The sequence below is a fragment of the Acipenser ruthenus genome, chromosome 10 (genome assembly GCF_902713425.1).
Source record: "Acipenser ruthenus chromosome 10, fAciRut3.2 maternal haplotype, whole genome shotgun sequence".
In the NCBI taxonomy this organism is placed as follows: domain Eukaryota; kingdom Metazoa; phylum Chordata; class Actinopteri; order Acipenseriformes; family Acipenseridae; genus Acipenser; species Acipenser ruthenus.
Window position 1 is genome coordinate 45,700,496 of NC_081198.1, and position 20,451 is coordinate 45,720,946.

The 20,451-nt window shown below is 37.3% G+C and overlaps 1 pseudogene; it reads right to left on the reverse strand.

Annotated features, from left to right (window-relative positions):
* Window positions 1–20,451, reverse strand: part of LOC117406647 (glycosyltransferase-like domain-containing protein 1) — a 92,534-nt pseudogene that overhangs the window by 53,802 nt on the left and 18,281 nt on the right.

A 20,451-nucleotide genomic window follows, 5' to 3' on the forward strand; every position in this document is an offset into this window, starting at 1 on the left:
CACATATGCTTACATAGCTAATAGTGTAATAGGGCAGCAGTGTGGAGTAGTGGTTAGGGCTCTGGACTCTTGACCGGAGGGTTGTGGGTTCAATCCCCAGTGGGGGACACTGCTGAGCAAGGTACTTTACCTAGATTGCTCCAGTAAAAACCCAACTGTATAAATGGGTAATTGTATGTAAAAATAATGTGATATCTGTATAATGTGAAATAATGTATAATGTGATATCTTGTAACAATTGTAAGTCGCCCTGGATAAGGGCGTCTGCTAAGAAATAAATAATAATAATAACATAAATAATAGTGTATTGTACAGCATTTCTGAGAGTAGCAGCTTTTATTTGGCTGCAGTGACTTACTGGTTAGGATCTGGACTATGGTTTCTGTTGAGTTATCCACAGTCAATGCCAACTGCACCAGAACATGCCCTCCAGTTAAGAGGCTTTCTGGCAAGGTTCTTCCTTTCCCCATGAGGCATATGTACACCTCATTAGCAACAGAGTAACCCTTGGCTATGCATGTGCAAGATCTAGATCTAGAGACTTGCTGGATAACAAGCAGGAATTCAGATTTTTAGGATGTAGAAGCAACACCAGTACATACTTACATATAAGCAAAACAAAAAACAAACAAAAAAAAATCACAGATAACGGCATAAACAGATCAAAGGTATAGATTTAAATAACTGTCTTCAACTCTGCGACTGGTCTAAATATTTAAATTCTGAGGATTAAAATCCTCATTCGTTTTAAATAGGCACAAGTATTAATGCATGTTACACATTTAATATGTCTTGATTCCATAACACCGAAGCACGCAATAGGTTTTGAAATGTTAACCATTTCAGTATCAGTGCCCTTGGGATAGTTGTTATTTTAGAATATAAAATGTGTATATTTTGTATAGTGAATAATACATTTCACTTACTGTATCAATATGTTTTCAATGAAGAAAGGGACAGTGGTGAAATTGTGGACCTTAATTTTACTCCAAAGAGTAAAACTAGTATCAGTATTATCACTGCTTTTCTTTCCTTCTGTTGAAGATTGTGTTCTTTGCTTCTGGTTTAAACTTTAATTTGGAATATGCTGATATTTCAAAAGTGACCGTATAGGTGAAAAGTTGCTGCTTCTTTACAAACCTAATCTGACCCTTCCTCACCAACTACTCAACGCAACTCCTTGTCCAGGCCCTGGTACTCTCCCACCTAGACTACTGCAACTCCCTCCTGGCCAGCCTCCCTGCGTCTGCCACCCGTCCGCTCCAGCTCATCCAGAACTCCGCTGCTCGCCTGGTGTTCTCTCTGCCTCGCTTCTCCCACGCTACTCCACTGCTCCGCTCCCTCCACTTGCTCCCGATCACCGCTCGCATCAAGTTAAAGACTGTACTTGCCTACCGATGCCTTGACCAGACTGCACCCAGCTACCTCCAGACCCTCATCTCTCCCTACACCCCCACCCGACCTTTCCGCTCCGCCTGCACTAGAAGACTGGCTGTACCTCCTCTACGCTCCCTTGCCTCCAGAGCCCACTCCTTCTCCACCCTCACCCCGCAGTGGTGGAATGACCTTCCTATGGATGCAAGGACTGCCCAGTCCCTGATGACCTTCCGGTGCCTCCTCAAGACACACCTCTTCAGACAACACCTGTAAAACTCAACTCTTCCCTTCTGGACAATATTGCACTCTGCCTTTAATGCACTTTAACTTGCACTTATCTGCTCCCTATTTTACTGTATTTAATCCTGCACTTAACCCAATCTGTAGTATTTTGTATTTCACTTGCACTCGTATCTAACCCTGATGTAACTATCAACACTGTTATCTACCTCTTGAACTGCCCCGATATCAAATCGTGTTTTGTATTTGCTCTTATTAGGACTGAAGCCACTGCATTTTGTATCTTGCTCTTAATTGTACTGTAATTATTGATATGTATTTTTTGTATACAACTGTTAGCCGCCCTGGGTAAGGGCGTCTGCTAATAAATAAATAATAATAATAATTAACAGGGTCTATTTTAATAGGGAATAGTAGGGAACGTATAAAAACACCATCCTGCTATTTCAATTTTAGTTTATTTGATTTACTTTACTGATCAAGTTATTTTCAAGCACTGTTTATTATTTATTTACTCAGGTGCAGCAATTAAAGATAAGCTATGTTTTTCTTTACATTGTATTAACATGTGTCCCTGTTATAACATCTTTTTGTTGTGTGCTTATAGTTATTTTGTTTATTTACATTTTAAATAATTTTTAAATAAGTTAATTTCATAAAACACATATAATTTAGAATCGTAACAATTGCGAAATAATATATTTAGTGATGTAATGAAGCATTCAATATTGTCACAATTTATTTTATTTATTTTAATTTGTACAACTTTCAAAATATCATCAATTAGAGCTAAACTGATTTATAATCATATACCAAAATGTCTAATTTGAACCATTATTATTTCTATTTTAACACTATTAAAATGTTATAATATTAAAAAAGAATTTTCTGTAACAATACTGTTTTGCTATTGGGATTGTATTGGAGTAAGACATGCCAAATGTTTGATGCTATCTGGTCATGTTTGAGACAAGATTTCCATGCTCTGAGTTTTATATAACAACACTGTTTGGATGACGGTAATGATTTCCATTACACGAGAGTAGATGTTAAAACTTCATGCTGATTTGAACTCGGCTCTCGCCAAGATAAGCACCAACTAAGACGTAGCTTTACAGTAAACTAATGTGATCCATATGTGTCTCCATCCATTTACGTTTCCTTCCATATGATGATGTAGATATCCTTCTGTCTGGTGTTAATGGCTGAAGTGTAATGCTGGCTCCAGGGATCAGCTTATTTTGCCTCCCTGGCGCATCAGCACACACGACGGCTGCGATGCTGGCTCCGGGGATCAACCAAAGTGCGGCCTCCCCAGCGCATCAGCATGACAACCGTCTGGATTGAGCTAAGTAGGGTACATCTCTGGGGTTTTCAAGTGGGCACCTTCCATCCTCAGTGTTTCGTCGACTAGCCCACGACACCTCAAGAGGGCTCGACGGTGATTCTGGCGTCCCAGCATCACCCCCCTCCGTCCCCCACTCAACTCAGCCCAGCTTACTTACCTGTCCCCAGCCAGAATCTTTCCGTCTCAACCACAGCCAGTTGCTGCTCCTCTCTGCTGCTTCAGATAAGTTCTTCACTGTGCGACGCAACTCTTGGCCACTGAATCCGACGTCTCTGAGAAACCGGGTTGTAGAGTGTGCCACAAATCCTCGACAACCCACTTCCACTGGGTAAACCCGAACTCTCCATCCTCGCTGTTCCGCTTCAGTGGCTAGTTGAGCATACCGCAGTTTCTTCCTCTCATACGCCTCATCTACAGCGTCCTCCCATGGCACTGTTAACTCTACCAGGTGAACAAGGCGTGCTGATCCAGACCACAAGACAATATCTGGTCGAAGGTTAGTGGTGGCAATCTCAGGTGGAAAAATAAGCCGTTGACCAACATCTGCCAGCATATTCCAGTCTCTAGCAGCTTCCAGTTGTCCTGGGCGAGGATTGGTTTTAACACCTTTTCTTGGTGGTTGCTCTCCTGGGCGGAGGAATGTTGTCTTTTGTGTGTAATGTTTTGATGGAACAGGTGGCAACTTATTGGTCATGTTACGCTTGTCTTCCAATGCTAAGGCCAAACATCGCAGCACCTGGTCATGGCGCCAAGTAAACCGTCCTTGGCTAAGAGCCACCTTACATCCTGTCAAAATGTGCCTTAATGTTGCAGGTGATGAACACAAAGGACATGAGGGATCCTCTCCTACCCAGAGGTTTAGGTTCTGTGGTGATGGGAGAACATCATATGTTGACCTGATGAGGAAACTGATCCTGCTCTGTTCCATTGACCATAGGTCTTGCCAGCCAATCTTGCGTTGTTCCACACTCTCCCATCTCATCCATTCTCCCTGTTTGGCCTGGGAAATGGCCTTTATACACCTCATCCTCTCCTCCTGCTTCTGCACCTCGTTGACTACCAGCTTCCTTCTTTGAGCTGGGGCCGCCTTGTGCCATGTAGGAGGAGTTGAACTGAAACCAAGACCCCCTCTTCCATGCTGAACTTGCCCCATGATATCACCAATTCGAAGGGCAGCCTTTGCATCTTCCACAGCTTTCTTTGCCGCCCACTTTCTTCCAGTTTTCAACACAGGTGCTGCCTCCCTTACGCATTTATCGCGTGACTCTACTAATGTCATTTCCAGTCTGACCTTGGCGCACTTAAACTCCTCGGTTAGAGCAGAGACTGGTAGCTGCAGTATTCCTTTACCATAAAGTCCCACTCTGCTGAGGCAGCGTGGAACTCCCAACCATTTCCTGATGTATGAACTGATTAAAGCTTCCAGCTTCTCTACTGTTGTCAAAGAAACCTCGTACACAGTCAGTGGCCACAGCAACCTCGGCAGTAGACCAAACTGAAAGCACCAGAGTTTTAGTTTACCTGGTAGTGCGCAGCTGTCTATGCTCTTCAACCCTTCCACTGCTTGTTGTCTAAGACTGAACACCTGAGGAAATCAGGGACAGTGGGCAGATTCTGAATCTCTTATGTGTTTATGCACATCTGTATTGACTTTTTACAAAACCATTTAGCAATGTGTGTAATACATATTTGTTAACGATAAAGGCAAGAAAAGCTGATTAAGGAACCAGCAGAGGGGAAAAAAATATATTGCACCATGAAAGAACTTGGTTGTATCCATATTGAAAGTCTCTTTCCTAGTTCTTCCGTACAGGATATACCAGTTGATTCTCATGGAAGTACAGGATCTTTTTCAATGTGGCAAGGCCGGGTCGGAGGGCAGCTAGTTCAGCCAGGTTAAGAACTGAGCTGGTAAAGAGGACCCTGAGGGATGACGAGAACAGTGTTTATGGTTTCTGTGAGCATGCTCACCAAAGTCAGTCATCACCCCCAAACTTCAAAAACAAAAAAGGACACTTTAATAGATGGTCTTTAATATGAAGTTAACACAAAAGCAGCCATGTGAAAGGGAGAAAAAAAACAACAACACTGGGATTGAATTAGCTTTAGTAATTAGTAGAAAAATAACAAAGACATGAAAATAAAAAGCTAGAAAAAACATTTGAAGGACAAGTCTGACAAAGGAATTTTTTGCTCTGCAATTATTAATATATTTTTATTAAGAGATGTACTTCTGTAATTCACATACCTTTCTGTGGCACCAAGGACTAGCAAGTTTGCCTTTGTGAATTATTATAATTATATTGACAACATCATTTTCTAAATACCTTTTGACATGCATACATAAATATAATCTTGAATGTTCTACACCAATGCTTATCAGAGTGAATATATTGGGAAGTTAAGAATTGGTTCAGGCATTTTGGTAATACTGCACGTTAAAATATATATTTCAGCATGCTTGATGGTGGTCTTTTCAGCTCTATATATTACCAGTTTGATTGACAGTATTGTGATCTGGTGCTTTTGTGGGGAGGCTAAAGTTCTCCGTCCTAGATCTTATGTACACTCATTACCATGTGAACTTAGAAGGACCTCTGCTCAGAATCTCTCAAGAGAGGACAGGGATTACATAGTGCAACCATTCATCCCCTTTGGGGGTTGTCGCTGTGGGGCACAGTTGAGAAATATTAACAGGGCAGTGTGTAAGATATTGCCCTCTGGCTGCCTGTGTGATGTCTGCTCTGTTGATAACATGAGGATTTTAATCTTCAATGTTGTCAGACCTTCGAGGAGCAACACATGAATGAAAAAATAATAACAATAAATGAAAAAATAGTCTTCAGCTCATTTCTACCATACCCATCAATTTGTACCTCATATATAAGAACAAAATGGTGTACATTTTTAATTCAAAAAATTGTCCAACTCATGTTATTTAATTTTGAAGGATTAAATACAGCTTGATATTCACAAATAGGCTTTTATACTTGTAGAGAAAGATTGTCTCATGAAGAACTCTAGGGTTCCCAGTGGCTCATACAGTAAAAGCACTACCATGCAGGGTAGGGGTCAATTCCAATTTCATTTCCTTTTTAAAATCAATCTCAACACATCATTGATCAAAATTGTAATTAGCAGTATTTTGTTAAAATGTGCTTCTCACAGTGGCAACAAATTTAAATTACTTAAATTGAAGTGACTAAGTCAATTAAATTGGCATGAAAGCAGTTAAACAATTATTAATGTCTCTAAAATATAAATTCCAATTGCAATTCAAATTCCTTTGAAGGAACTGGCATTGTAATTGGGGATTGATTTTAAAAAGGAATTGAAAATGCAATTGGAATTGAAAAATCAGGAATTGACCCCAACCCTGCTACCACGTAAGTGCACTGTAAGCATACGATCAGGCTCTCTCTGGTTTCTTGCTGATTTTGGCTTTGGTTTATTACAAATCCTTATGGGTCAGGCACTTCAAGAGTCCAGTCTGAGATTTCCCAGTCTGGGCCCTTGCCTCCTCGGTTCAGTAACTTGATAAGATTTGGTTTTTTAACATAACGTTAAATTACTTACATTTAAGGACAGCCGTGATCCGCATACACTACAAGTGAAAAGTTTTAAAACAAACTGACTCAACAGAATACCTGAGAACTTCCCCTTTGACCAAAAACATGCCACAAAAGAACAATTTGGTTTCTGTTGGTTTCAATGAATCTCTTGCCATTAGTAATATTAACTCTGGACACTCACGGGTGTAATATTTTTAGTTTTAATGGTTCCTCAAATGATGGCCACTGATACAGTATATATTACTTTTCAAGAAAATGTTAACTATAAGTATATGTTTATATTGATAAAGGGATGCTTAACTACAAATATAGTGTAAAACATTGCAACTATACAGTAAAACAGACATGACTCGTCCAGAGCTAAAATAAGAAAATACCCATTTAGACACAAACATCGACCACATGACTACATAGTAAAAACAGAAATATAGAAAGAGGAATAGTGTAGCTTAAGTGACTGATTAATCAGCTAAACACAATAAAACATCTAGGTTACTTCAACATACTATTAGAAAACCTTTATATTCTAATTTTGAAATGTAAAACTTCCGTTCTAAATGCTAACGCTGGTATTGTGCACTGAAGAGGTTTTTTTCAATAGGAAAATCAATACTATACATGTAACACTATACAGGTAAAACAAGAAAAATTCTGCTCTGAAAGAAAATAACAGACAGTTCAGCTATGTGTCAAATACACAGAGTTCATATTTCAGGTCTAAACCTTAGCTGGCAAGCTTGAAAAGCAAAATCATCAACAACAAACAGATAACACCTAAAAGCATAATACTGGAATACCCTGAAATGTATATGAAGAAAACTAACATGTACTGTATACCTTCAGCTGGTAGTGTATGGATATATATATAGACAATAAAAATGGAGCCGCTAATTCCACGAGAGCAGGAAGCCGGCTCTCAGCACGAATTCAAGGGAATTGCAGTCGTCTCAGAAGAGCTCTTTTCGAAAAACATACTCTGGTGAGTGACATAGAAGCGTACCTTACCGTAGGTGAGAGGCAAAAGAGGAAGTGAGCTCCGTGGAACGACTACTTATTCCCTCGGCAGGCGGGACCGAGGACGTCACTCCACGGAGGGGCCTATCGGCAGCTCTGACATAAAATGCTCAGCAAATACCTACCTCAAGCAGGCATATCCCAAAAGTATTGGTTGGTGGTCGTCTACAAATTGAAAGGGATCTCTATGGAAAACGGTTTAAGTCGACTTTTAAGAAGTTTTTACTCGCATGACAATTTCGCTTGCAAGAGGTGGTTTTATTTTTTACTCGCAGCGGCATTTTATTCGACACTTCCATGGTAAACCGTAACAAGCGTGTTTCTGGTCCTAGCGTCCGCCTTCGCCATTCTAGTGACGTCACATTGTTTAATGCGCATGCTCTGATGACAAAAACAAGTTAGCAGACGTGGAGCAAATAAAAAATTATTTTTACAATTACTGAACAAATATGATGATGTCTCTGCATGATTTGTTTACATTTTAAGTTCAAAGTTTCTACCCATTAATTTCAATTTAAAAAAAAGACTACTGATAAAGTGGTAGAAACTTAATTTCTTAGTGTGCGAGTTGTTTGAATGTGTATTGTGTTGTTGAATGTGTATTATGCTGTACTTTTGAAATCATTAATTTGTTTTCTACTAACAAGTAGTCTGCTCCCTGATTATTTTAGGGAATCCTTCTGAATCATATTATACGTCAATTCAAATCATGTGATGAATACTATCCATATATGGACTGTATTGGGGGTTTCCCCAAATATAAACCAATCAGAAGTATTAGTATTTTTTTTTTTTTTTTATCGTGTCACTGCCAAAAATCCGCTGATTTGTCTGACAATCACACAAGCAAATCTTACTGAATGTGTCACCTTTTGCTAAAGATATCACATGTAACACAATTTTTGTTCCTGGGTAGTAAGTGTTATTTCCTAAATCCTTATGCCTCAAAAGTATAGAAAATGGCTATTATTCCCCACAAACTTTGCTTTTGTGACCCGGACAGTGATATTTTGAAATGTACCTTTTTCCAATGAGAAAACGGGCGAATTTGTGTCTTTTCGTTCACATAAAGTCCAAAAAAAACAACATATGAATCCAAATTAACATGTATTTATACTAAAGTAATACAAAAATGACGACAAAAGATTTAGAAGCGAGTAGTTTTTCGAGATTTACGATTATACTGTAAATCACTTTCACGAATCAGCCCCCAAATGTAGTCTCCCATCATGTTCTCGTTATACTGTCCTTGGTAGCGGCATTCAAAGTCCAGTATATCCTGGTGGAAGCGCTCGCCTTGCTCCTCTGAGTACGCTCCCATGTTCTCCTTGAATTTATCAAGATGAGCATCAAGGATATGGACTTTGAGGGACATCCTACAGCCCATTGTGCCGTAGTTCTTCACCAGAGTCTCAACCAGCCATTTTCTATACTTTTGAGGCATAAGCAATTAGGAAATAACACTTACTACCCAGGAACCAAAAAAAATAAAAATAATTGTTACACGGTGTATTCATTTAAAATAAATTACTCAGTAAGCACCCCCTCCCCCGACTGTAATTTGTAAATGAGAGAACTGTCAGCATTATTTTGTATCATTTCAGATGTACGCAATAATAACACAAACTGAGAAATGATGTCAGAATTTGTTCATCTTTTTAATCTTTATTCAGTAATTATTTTCTAAAAATTTCAAAAGTGGACTTTTGATTGGCTGATTTGGCGCTACTAGTCTCCAATGAATGTTTAATTGTCTTTTTTTCTTAAGAGCATCCATTTTATTTACATATACACACACTTTAAATACATCCTAATTATTTATGTTATAAGGTTTTAAAGTTGTCATCTGTTGTGTGCCATAATGATCAAAAACATGTTCTTTCAAACATTATCATTACTTGTATATTAAATGAGCATTAATGAATGAGATGGTGGATGTGTATTAACAGTTGTACACACAAGTAAAGGTTCAGGCATCAGGTGAACCTGATTATGTGTTCCTATCAAGCCAGAACTGATAATAAAGTCCCTCCACAGTTAATTATTTCACTTTAATTAAGGTCTTTTGTGTGTTTATTTGTTGTTGTTGGTTAATAATACGGAATACTGCCTTTGGATTGACAAGGATTTGTTATGCATTGTGTACCAGGTGAGGGCCAATCACAGTTCAGCAGGCCAATTGGAAAGCATTACAGAGTTAAACTATTATTTTTCAAGACAAAATGAGTCTGCTGGAGAAGAAATGTAATACCTATAAAACTATGCATGGGAAATACTGCTGGGCTTTTAAGTCACTGAGCAACGGAAAGATAAATAAGAAATCAATAACTGGAATAATATAGTATATTGGGTATATTCATATGATGTATGTAATTTAGTTTGATTTATTCTCTGGCATACAACACCTTTTGCAAGTTTTAGGTAGACGAAAGCAATAAAATGTGTGAAAAACAATTACTGAAAAATACTGAATGATTATTTGCAAAATAAAACAAATCATGCTGTAAATGATCATTTGCACTTCAACTGACAAAAGATTATGTTTACAGTTGAACTTATTATGTAAAACGTTTATGTTTTCATATTTTCAGTTTATTTCAAACTTTTGTTTTCTTCAAGTACACATGTTGATGGTAGTACAGTATAATGCTAAAACTGAACAAGATGATGAATGACATTAATAAAACGACCATCTTTCTACATTAGATGAGGATGAAAACCTATAAAGCTTTGAAGCTCAGAATCTTCCTAACTTAAGCCAGCCTCAGCTCATCTATTCCTGAAACGGTCTCTTTCATGTGGTGAGCCCACGAGCCATTCGTACCGCCACACAATCACGTCACTGTACATCTTCAGCAGGAGGATTATTTGCATTTCCTGGACCGTCTGAGCTTCAATCAAAAGCTAAGGACCACGTACAAAAGAAACCACCCCAAGTAATACAACACACTGACTCAAACCAGATGAAAGTTCTCTATTTTTACCTTTTCCTGCCAATAATAGAGAGTCTCAGGAACATCCTGTTCAGTTAAGGTTTATGTGCAAGGACCTACAACCTATAATTGTCACTTGAAATGAACCCTTTCAAAGCAATGGGTACATTGCATATTATAGACTTTAGGGAAGTATCCTATTAATCATAACTACATATCTTCACAGCTGATTAACACATGAAGACAGATGGGAAACTACCATAACTTCAGGTTTTTTTTTAAATGTCTTACTCAGCTACTGTATTTAATAATGGTTGCAAAGCAATTGAGATTATACAGTTTCATGATGAAAAATGTAACTAGATGGGACTTGTTCATTTCCTTTACCGTTGTTTGCTAAGAAAGGTGGGAAGGAGACAATTATAATGGCTGCTAAGAGTGGACCACTGTATAGTCTAAACTCTATCCAGAAGCAAAGATGTGGTCAAAAGGAAGTAGGTCTATGCTTGAGCCCACCATGCGAAGGGGCTACAGAAATATGCCAATATCTGAAAACACTGGGTCTTTACCAACCAGAAACCAAAAAGTCTTATTGGGCCACAGGCAATGTGAAGGGCATTGTTACCTTTTGCCAAGGAGTTTTCTTAACAATTAAATTATTTCAGTTTATTAGATATGGGTTTTAGAAGATTTAGAAGAAAAAAATGTGTTTCCCTTACAGAGATGCTTAATATAAACATTACAAAAGAAAAGGAGAAAAAAAAAGTTCAATTCTTATATTTCAATGAACATCGCATTTTTTTGAGTCCCCACAATATACCGGTATTTTGTCTCCCCACAACAGCAGGTCCACACCTGTTGCTACTTAAAGGAAAAACTTTGTTAATCATTCCAAATTAGCATAGTTCTTCAACTAAATAAGAAACAGAACAGAGCAGTGAGCCAAGCAGATACCTATCAGCTTCCTTAGTTTTAATCCGATTAAAACATGGCTCTCAAAAAATGTTGAGCAAATAGAATGCCACGTCAGAGTTCAGACACATAACAAAAATATTTCATGACAGGAAATCATTATTAAACCTGTTAGTCCTTTGGTATTTCTGTTGTGGAAATGTAACTAAGTTTTTCAAGGTTTCCCCTTATGATTTCTTTTTAGATATTATCTAGTTCATACTGTACTTGTTCTTTATTTATTACAGACACCATTTTTTCCCTTATATTGGATATAATATAAACTATGAAGTGTTTCCAGAACTAATATTGATAATTCATGTATTCCTTGTTCATTTAAATAATTCAGCAATTCCTAAAATATGCTAATGATCTACAGGGATTTATTTTTATTTATTTTTGTATTTCTGTTATTTATGGTTTCTGTATGTATCTGCGTCGCATACACTATGCAAATGCTGCCGGATGTCTTTGAACAATATTTTGCTTGCAAAATTTATGCTTTGGAGCTATTGGTTTGTTGTTGTTTATTTCCTTAAAATGAATAGCTATTTAAAACAAAATTTGAAATAAGTATTAGCACACACTTATAGTGGAACTCCATTTTAGCTACAAAAAAAGTACCCTTTTATTCCATTTAAATTGATTAATTAAAATAAGCAAAGTGGTTACCACCAGTGTTGATCTTCTCAATACTGAGGATAACGGGGGGGTTGGGTTGGGTTGGGTTGGGTTGGGGGGGGGGTCACTGTACCTTTTGCTCTGGGGCCACACATTGCAAAGTAGATGTTATCAAGTCATTTATAATGGTTTTCCTTTAAGTTTTTATGATGTTATCATTGAAGTGCCATTTGACTACCCTAATGCGCAAATGCTTGAGGACGAAGGTTAATAAAACGTTGCATTCAAATTAACTTGGCAGAGATGCTCTTCTGTTTTCCATTTAGAGGTATCCCATTTTCCTCTACAAGAACAGTAAATAAAGTGAAATACGGCTTGGTAAGGTTATGTAAACAAAAGTGTATTTTGATGTTTTATTCATGTACGTTTTTACAGCAGAACTGAAGCTTAAAAGTAAAATCAGCTATCTAGATCCTCCGGCTCATTTCAAATGCATGTCTGTCTCAAAGCAGACACACACTTTATTTCCTGAAACACAGAGAGCTAAATATCCCCACTTAACACTTGTTCCCCTGCAATAAGGTTAAAGCTCACTGGTGCTGACCTGTATCCACTGGAAAGTGTACTCCTCAGGATTAAAAGCAGTGGGGTACCATATATACAACTTTATTGAATCTCAGTGGTCCTCTCTCTAAGCATTGCATAATATAGCATCTACACTGCTGTCAAAGGTGGAGAGCGTAACCCACTTTTGTTTACCAAATTTCCTATAACGGCACAAAAGTACAGTACGGTTCAACTTCTGAGAATGTTGAACAAAGATGATTGGACAGTTATTCTGTGACCTTGACCTTGAGGTAAAACATGTTCTACAATCATTGAATGTCACTTAGTTTAGCTGTTTACCATGACTTACTTAGGGTTACAAGAAACAGGAGTGTGATGGACATACAGAAAGCAAAATTTTAGAGTAATGCCTTGCTTTATGTGGCTGCAGATCATGTCCAGTTAAGCTAGGCCTGTATTACCTTTTTAAACTCAAGCTAAAAACACTAGGTACGTACAGGATGGGATAATAATTCACACTATCAAATCTACAATGTAAAATATATTATTTTCTTTATATCTCAGCTGAACACCTAAACAGTCTTAAAAATAAAGGCTTCATGATAAGTCTGAAAATAATCCTCAGGAGTTAGACACTAAATATAGTATTTCAGTCTATTTATGTGCAATTTATATGATAGTCTTGTAAATGGTTGTATGTATTATTTGGCACATAAAATCCTGTGTTAGTAGTAAACTGGATATGTGTACACCGGCATTCATGGCAATTTATCCTGACTAGGAGCCGGGAAACCTTGTAAAAGTGCAATTTGATACCAAACAAACTCTGGTGTGGATTAAGTTGCAAACAAATTAAGCAACAATAAAACCTGAAATGGAAGTTTGCTTTGTACACAACTGAACTATAGTAATTCATTCGATCAAGTGTGAAAGTGCATACAAATGTGTAAACAACACATTTACAACCGGAAATTTGGTGTATATTTTATAGTTCTAAATTCCATGACAATCTACTTTTACTCGTTGCCTCAGACAATCATCCACTGGAACTCTGAATGCTAGTATCTCACATGCATTAGGAAACATTAATCAGACTCATTAGCTATGGGATCTGTTGTATCGTTGTAATTTGCAAACTAAGATGCTACATGATTGTATGCGTAGGAGGGTGGTTTTTAACTTTTTCGACTCATCCTATCCCCAGTTTCCTGTAAACAGCCAACATATTAACTTTGTGAAAAGAAGCATGCTTACCTCATTGATCATCAATGTTAGTTAGATGTTTTATTTTCAGACCACTGCTGCCTCCTTAAGTACTTTACCTAAGAATTAAGAATATGAATGTAGCATGTGTCCATTAGTAAAAACATGTGCACTCCTGCTATTTATGGGATTGACTGATGTCCTTCTCAAAACCTGGCTAAAGCTGTTTTTTTTTATTTTAAATATCATCCACATCTTTAGCAGCACCTCTGTTAGGGTGTGATAACAATTAGTATGTAACCTTCCAAGGCAACCTGGATTCATACATTTATTTTCTATTGGAAAACAAATCTTAATCTTCCCTTCAAACATGATTGTTGTGTTTCCATTTTTACAAAATGAAGTTCTTCATGAAAAAAAGAATACCACAGTATGTGAAGACAGATGAAAAAAAAAAATCCTATAATTATAGGTTAAGACAGGATGTATTTGCCATGTATTTCCAATCCAAATACAGCACTCAGACAAGCAGAAAGAACTGACTCCTTAGATAATCTGCAAACAACAACCATACACTTTGCAAATGGGATCTCATAACAGATATTATGATTGACACTGTATTAATACAATTATCAAAAAGGTACTTAAACTGAGTGTCATCTCTCAGGCTGATAAATCACATCCAAATATTGCAAGTCAGACTATTTACTAATATAAGGGTGATTTTTGAGGTTATTTCATTTCTGATTCTTCTACTACTGTTTAAAACGTTCTAGGCAGCCAATACCACTCCATAAAAAAGTACAATTGAACAGCTGAGAACTTGGGGCTGAATACATTTAAAAGGGTAGTTTTTACATAAACTGGAATAATTTAACAAAATCACCTTACATCAATGTTCAAAGGTAAAGGAATGAGCACCACCACTCACTAGCTACTTTTCAGGAGTTACCATAAATGAATGCAATTCTCATAAATCTGTTTCATACTGTGGAATTTGGTCTACTTGCTTGTTATCACCAGGGATGAAATTCTGCTGGTACTCACTAGTACTCAGTACCGGGACTTATGTTAATGTCGGTACAAGGTACTAGGACTTACTTTATCTGCTTTTCATCTAACGTGTATGCATTCCATCCACTCAGTCCACTAGCGTTCTGTTAGAAAGCAGTCTTGACACAGAAACTAAACAGTCATTAAAATATTCTCAAAATGAACCAATGGCAATGGATGATCTATTACCTTAGTTCTTGGCAGCAACACCATGAGTAGTAGTTATTTGGCAGCTTTGGTGCCAATCATTATTAAACCAATTGGTCAGTCTCATCTGCCTCTGGATTTTGTGATTGGTCAATAACATTGTCAAAATAATGTGCTAGTACCCTCCCCTAATATCGACTACTAATTATTTAAGAAAGTAAAAGATGGTTGTTCATTGAATGATGACATCAGAAGTAAGTTTGCTGTTATTAAATATTTAATTTAATTTAGTCTACTGATTAATATTTTTCTTTTCTTTTAAACCTTCAAATCAGTGAATATGACAGAATTTGTAAAATATAGGCATTTTCTGGGGCATGTGAAATAAAATCCATTTAAAAGTAAAATATGTGTATCAATGCATTCTTGGAACCACTCTACAGAGAAAACAAATATATCATTATTTTCTTAATGTACACAATGAAACTAAGTTACTGAGTTACTGAGTATTTTTATGTTATTACTCCCATGAAGATACAAATTAGTCATGTTTATGTCCACGCTAGCTACGTAAAGCTTTCATATAGCCAGTTGGTTAATGATTCAGAAGTTGATTGAGCATTCCGCGAGAGAAAAATGCCAGTTATAGTAATTAACTATACGATAAAAGTCTAGATGAAACTTTTTCTTAACGAGTATGATATATATATATATATATATATATATATATATATATATATATATATATATATATATATATACAGACGTGCTCAAATTTGTTGGTACCCCTCCACAAAAAACGAAGAATGCACAATTTTCTCTGAAATAACTTGAAACTGACAAAAGTAATTGGCATACGCCATTGTTTATTCCATATTTAATAGAAATCAGACTTTGCTTTTGATTTTTTATTCAACATAATATTGTAAATAATAAAACAAATGAAAATGGCATGGACAAAAATGATGGGACCGCTAACCTAATATTTTGTTGCACAACCTTTAGAGGCAATCACTGCAATCAAACGTTTTCTGTAGCTCTCAATGAGACTTCTGCACCTGTTAACAGGTAGTTTGGCCCACTCTTCCTGAGCAAACTGCTCCAGCTGTCTCAGGTTTGATGGGTGCCTTCTCCAGACTGCAAGTTTCAGCTCTTTCCATAGATGTTCGATAGGATTCAGATCAGGACTCATAGAAGGCTACTTCAGAATAGTCCAATGTTTTGTTCTTATCCATTCTTGGGTGCTTTTAGCTGTGTGTTTTGGGTCATTATCCTGTTGGAGGACCCATGACCTGCGACTGAGACAGAGCTTTCTGACACTGGGCAGTACGTTTCACTCCAGAATACCTTGATAGTCTTGAGATTTCATTGTGCCCTGCACAGATTCAAGGCACCCTGTGCCAGGCGCAGCAAAGCAGCCCCAAAACATAACCGAGCCTCCTCCATGTTTCACTGTAGGTATGGTGTTCTTTTCTTTGAAAGCTTCATTTTTTCGTCTGTGAACATAGAGCTGATGTGACTTGCTAAAAAGCTCCAGTTTTGACTCATCTGTCCAAAAGACATTCTCCCAGAAGGATTGTGGCTTGTCAATATGCATTTTAGCAAATTCCAGTCTGGCTTTTTTATGTTTTTCTTTCAAAAGTGGAGTCCTCCTGGGTCTTCTTCCATGGAGCCCACTTTCGCTCAAAAAGCGACGGATGGTGCGATCAGAAACTGACGTACCTTCACCTTGGAGTTCAGCTTGTATCTCTTTGGCAGTTATCCTTGGTTCTTTTTCTACCATTCGCACTATCCTTCTGTTCACTCTGGGGTCGATTTTCCTCTTGCGGCCGCGCCCAAGGAGGTTGGCTACAGTTCCATGGACCTTAAACTTCTTAATAATATTTGCAACTGTTGTTACAGGAACATCAAGCTGCTTTGAGATGGTCTTGTAGCCTTTACCTTTACCATGCTCGTCTATTATTTTCTTTCTGATCTCCTCAGACAACTCTCTCCTTTGCTTTCTCTGGTCCATGTTCAGTGTAGTGCACACAATGGTTTTCAGGAGGAATGAAGCATTATTTCAATGAGCTGTAAGGGTACCAACAAATTTGAGCACGTCTGTGTATATATATATATATATATATATATATATATATATATATATATATATATATATATATATATATATATATATATATATAGTAATTATGAGCACCTGTTAAACAACAACAGTAATCACTATTGTTGATCTTAAATGCAAACATTTTAAAAAATATTTTCCTTTGTATATCTGAAAGCATTCGACTATGGTAAATCTTTATTTCACTTCTCCAATGTTGATGAAGGCTGTAGCAGCTAAAAGCAACTAGTGCTCTCACTTTCTCTTCTTAATAAACTAAACACGTTGCACTTTTAAACGGTTTTATGCTGACTCATAACGTACAGTGGTACAGTGTTAATTTATGTATCTGCCCAGCTGGCTTTATCCCGAAAGTGTGCAGTGACAATGATCGTGCCATGATGAACAATCAATTGAAGAAGGTACAGTATGTGTAACACTTCCATCACATTTTCTCTTGTTCAGCTTTGAGAAGCCTTTTCAAAAGCTATTTTTTCTGGAGTAGTTAATAGTCATTAATAGAGACAGAAACACAACATAGAAGCACACAGAATATATAACTGTAGGATAAGTAATGAGTAAAAAAAATAATAATAATTATATACAGTACTGTGCAAAAGTTTTAGGCAGGTGTGAAAAAATGCTGTAAAGTAAGAATACTTTCAAAAATAGACATGTTAATAGTTTGTATTTATCAATTAACAAAATGCAAAGTGAGTGAACAGAAGAAAAATCTACATCAAATCAATATTTGGTGTGACCACCCTTTGCCTTCAAAACAGCATCAATTGTTCTCGGTACACTTGCACACAGTTTTTGAAGGAACTCAGCAGGTAGGTTGGCCCAAACATCTTGGAGAACTAACCACAGTTCTTCTGTGGATTTAGGCAGCCTCAGTTGCTTCTCTCTCTTCATGTAATCCCAGACAGACTCGATGATGTTGAGATCAGGGCTCTGTGGGGGCCATACCATCACTTCCAGGACTCCTTGTTCTTCTTTACGCTGAAGATAGTTCTTAATGACTTTCGCTGTATGTTTGGGGTCGTTGTCATGCTGCAGAATAAATTTGGGGCCAATCAGATGCCTCCCTGATGGTATTGCATGATGGATAAGTATCTGCCTGTACTTCTCAGCATTGAGGAGACCATTAATTCTGACCAAATCCCCAACTCCATTTGCAGAAATGCAGCCCCAAACTTGCAAGGAACCTCCACCATGCTTCACTGTTGCCTGCAGACACTCATTCGTGTACCGCTGTCCAGCCCTTCGGCGAACAAACTGCCTTCTGCTATAGCAAATTTTTTTCAAATTTTGACTCCTGTCCAGAGCACCTGCTGCCATTTTTCTGCACCCCAGTTCCTGTGTTTTCGTGCATAGTTGAGTCGCTTGGCCTTGTTTCCACGTCGGAGGTATGGCTTTTTGGCCGCAAGTCTTCCATGAAGGCCACTTCTGACCAGACTTCTCCGGACAGTAGATGGGTGTACCAGGGTCCCACTGTTTTCTGCCAATTCTGAGCTGATGGCACTGCAACACGACAACGATGATCACATCGAGTGTTACGTGTACAAAAACGTACCCGCCACTATGGCATATAAGTATGTGAAATTTACCCGCCACAGACCAAATTAACCAGCGTTTGGGCAGTTGGCGGGTGTTAATTTCGAATCCTGCTAATAGTATGTTCTATACATGCAATTAACTTTTTCTTGCTGAACTATATGGTAACTGAAAGCTTACATATTGTGGTAGAATACATTTAGTTTAATTTGTAATAATAATAAATAATACATCAGGACACTGGCATATAACTTCAGTATAAAAGTTGCTATAAAAAGCTGCCGCTTCTAGAAACACAAAAACTCAAAGCCTTTTTGAAATTAATATTTTCTTAATTGTAACTCCCAAAAGTCACAATATACTATATAAAATCCATTACTCAAAATGAAACTACATAACCTTACCATAATACACTTCCTAAAGAAGATTATATAGCTGCTATATATCAGACAGACTTTTTTCTTTCTTTCTAATTCAAGTTAATTGCCAAGAATTTCTTAGAATAGTGAGAAGCTCCAGGGAAAATACAAACTTGGTCTCAGTGGTTTGTAAGTTTTCTGCTTTAAAGGATTAAACAATGGATGAGGCTGCAATCATGCACGTTATTGACACAGGAGAAATTGCACAACAAAGTGATTTTTTTTTTGTGAAAGAAAAAAAAAAGAAATTCTTAATTTTCATTCTGAAGCAGCTTAGAGCAGCACCTGTGCATCATTTACTACCACATTGAAATGTGCATCATGTCCCTTAAATCATGGAAATGAACAAGGTAACAAGGGGTGAACAAGTTGAGCTCTTCAGAGCCTGAACCTGGGTGGATTGAGGTAGGCAGTGGTGTCATAAGGATGTGCTTATTTAAGTCTACATGAAAAACATGATTCAGTGGGAGTCACACCAATGGACATGAGCTACATTGATAGTGTTGCCCAAGCATCTTATAAAAAAAGTTAGCGCTACAATCCTGTTAGATTTTGATGAGATAGATAATTATAGCATGTATTCAGTAATTTTAAAAACATTACTGAAATATCACAGATGTACTTTATTATGTCGCCTGCTGTAATAATGTTGTTTTTTTCCCATACTGTGAGCTGGGTTACAAAAAGGATGTTGTTGCTGAGGCTCACATTACAGTAAGGGGAAGAGATTTAATTTTATAATTTTTTTTTTTGGTCTCTGATTTTCAAATCTAATCGTTGGTGCCCACTGCTACCCTGAAAACCCTAGGTTTGCGAAAATGAATTAGGCTATTGGACTATCGAAAGCTAGATATTTTATTTGGTGAATGAATAATGAAAAATAATCATTCATTTAGAGTGATTATAAGAAAATACATTGAATATGGAACTATTTAATCATCAAAAACCAAGCTTAGTAAATGTGACAAATATCTTCTAAATGTTGTCAACAAAAGCGAGTCAGCAAACTCTTTAAAAGCAAGGGAATTTCCCCACATATTTACAAAAGAGAAAAAAAAAAACTTTCGTAGAATTTTAAAGATCCTTTTCCACTTACGTGGATTAGGGAATCCCACCCTGCTTTGTTTGTTCCAATGAAGATGCTTACAATATACAGAAAGCAACAATACAGTCATAACGGAAAAAGAGATCTATCATCATCATGTGTGCTCATTTAGTTCGAACTAGAATAAGGTGTTTATGTGGACAAAAGAAAGCATCCTGTGACGATCAGTGGAAGCTCCTTAGAGGGGGCAAGGGAGGCAGAGCCTCCTCAACTTTTCAAAGGAAAAAAAATATATATATAGCG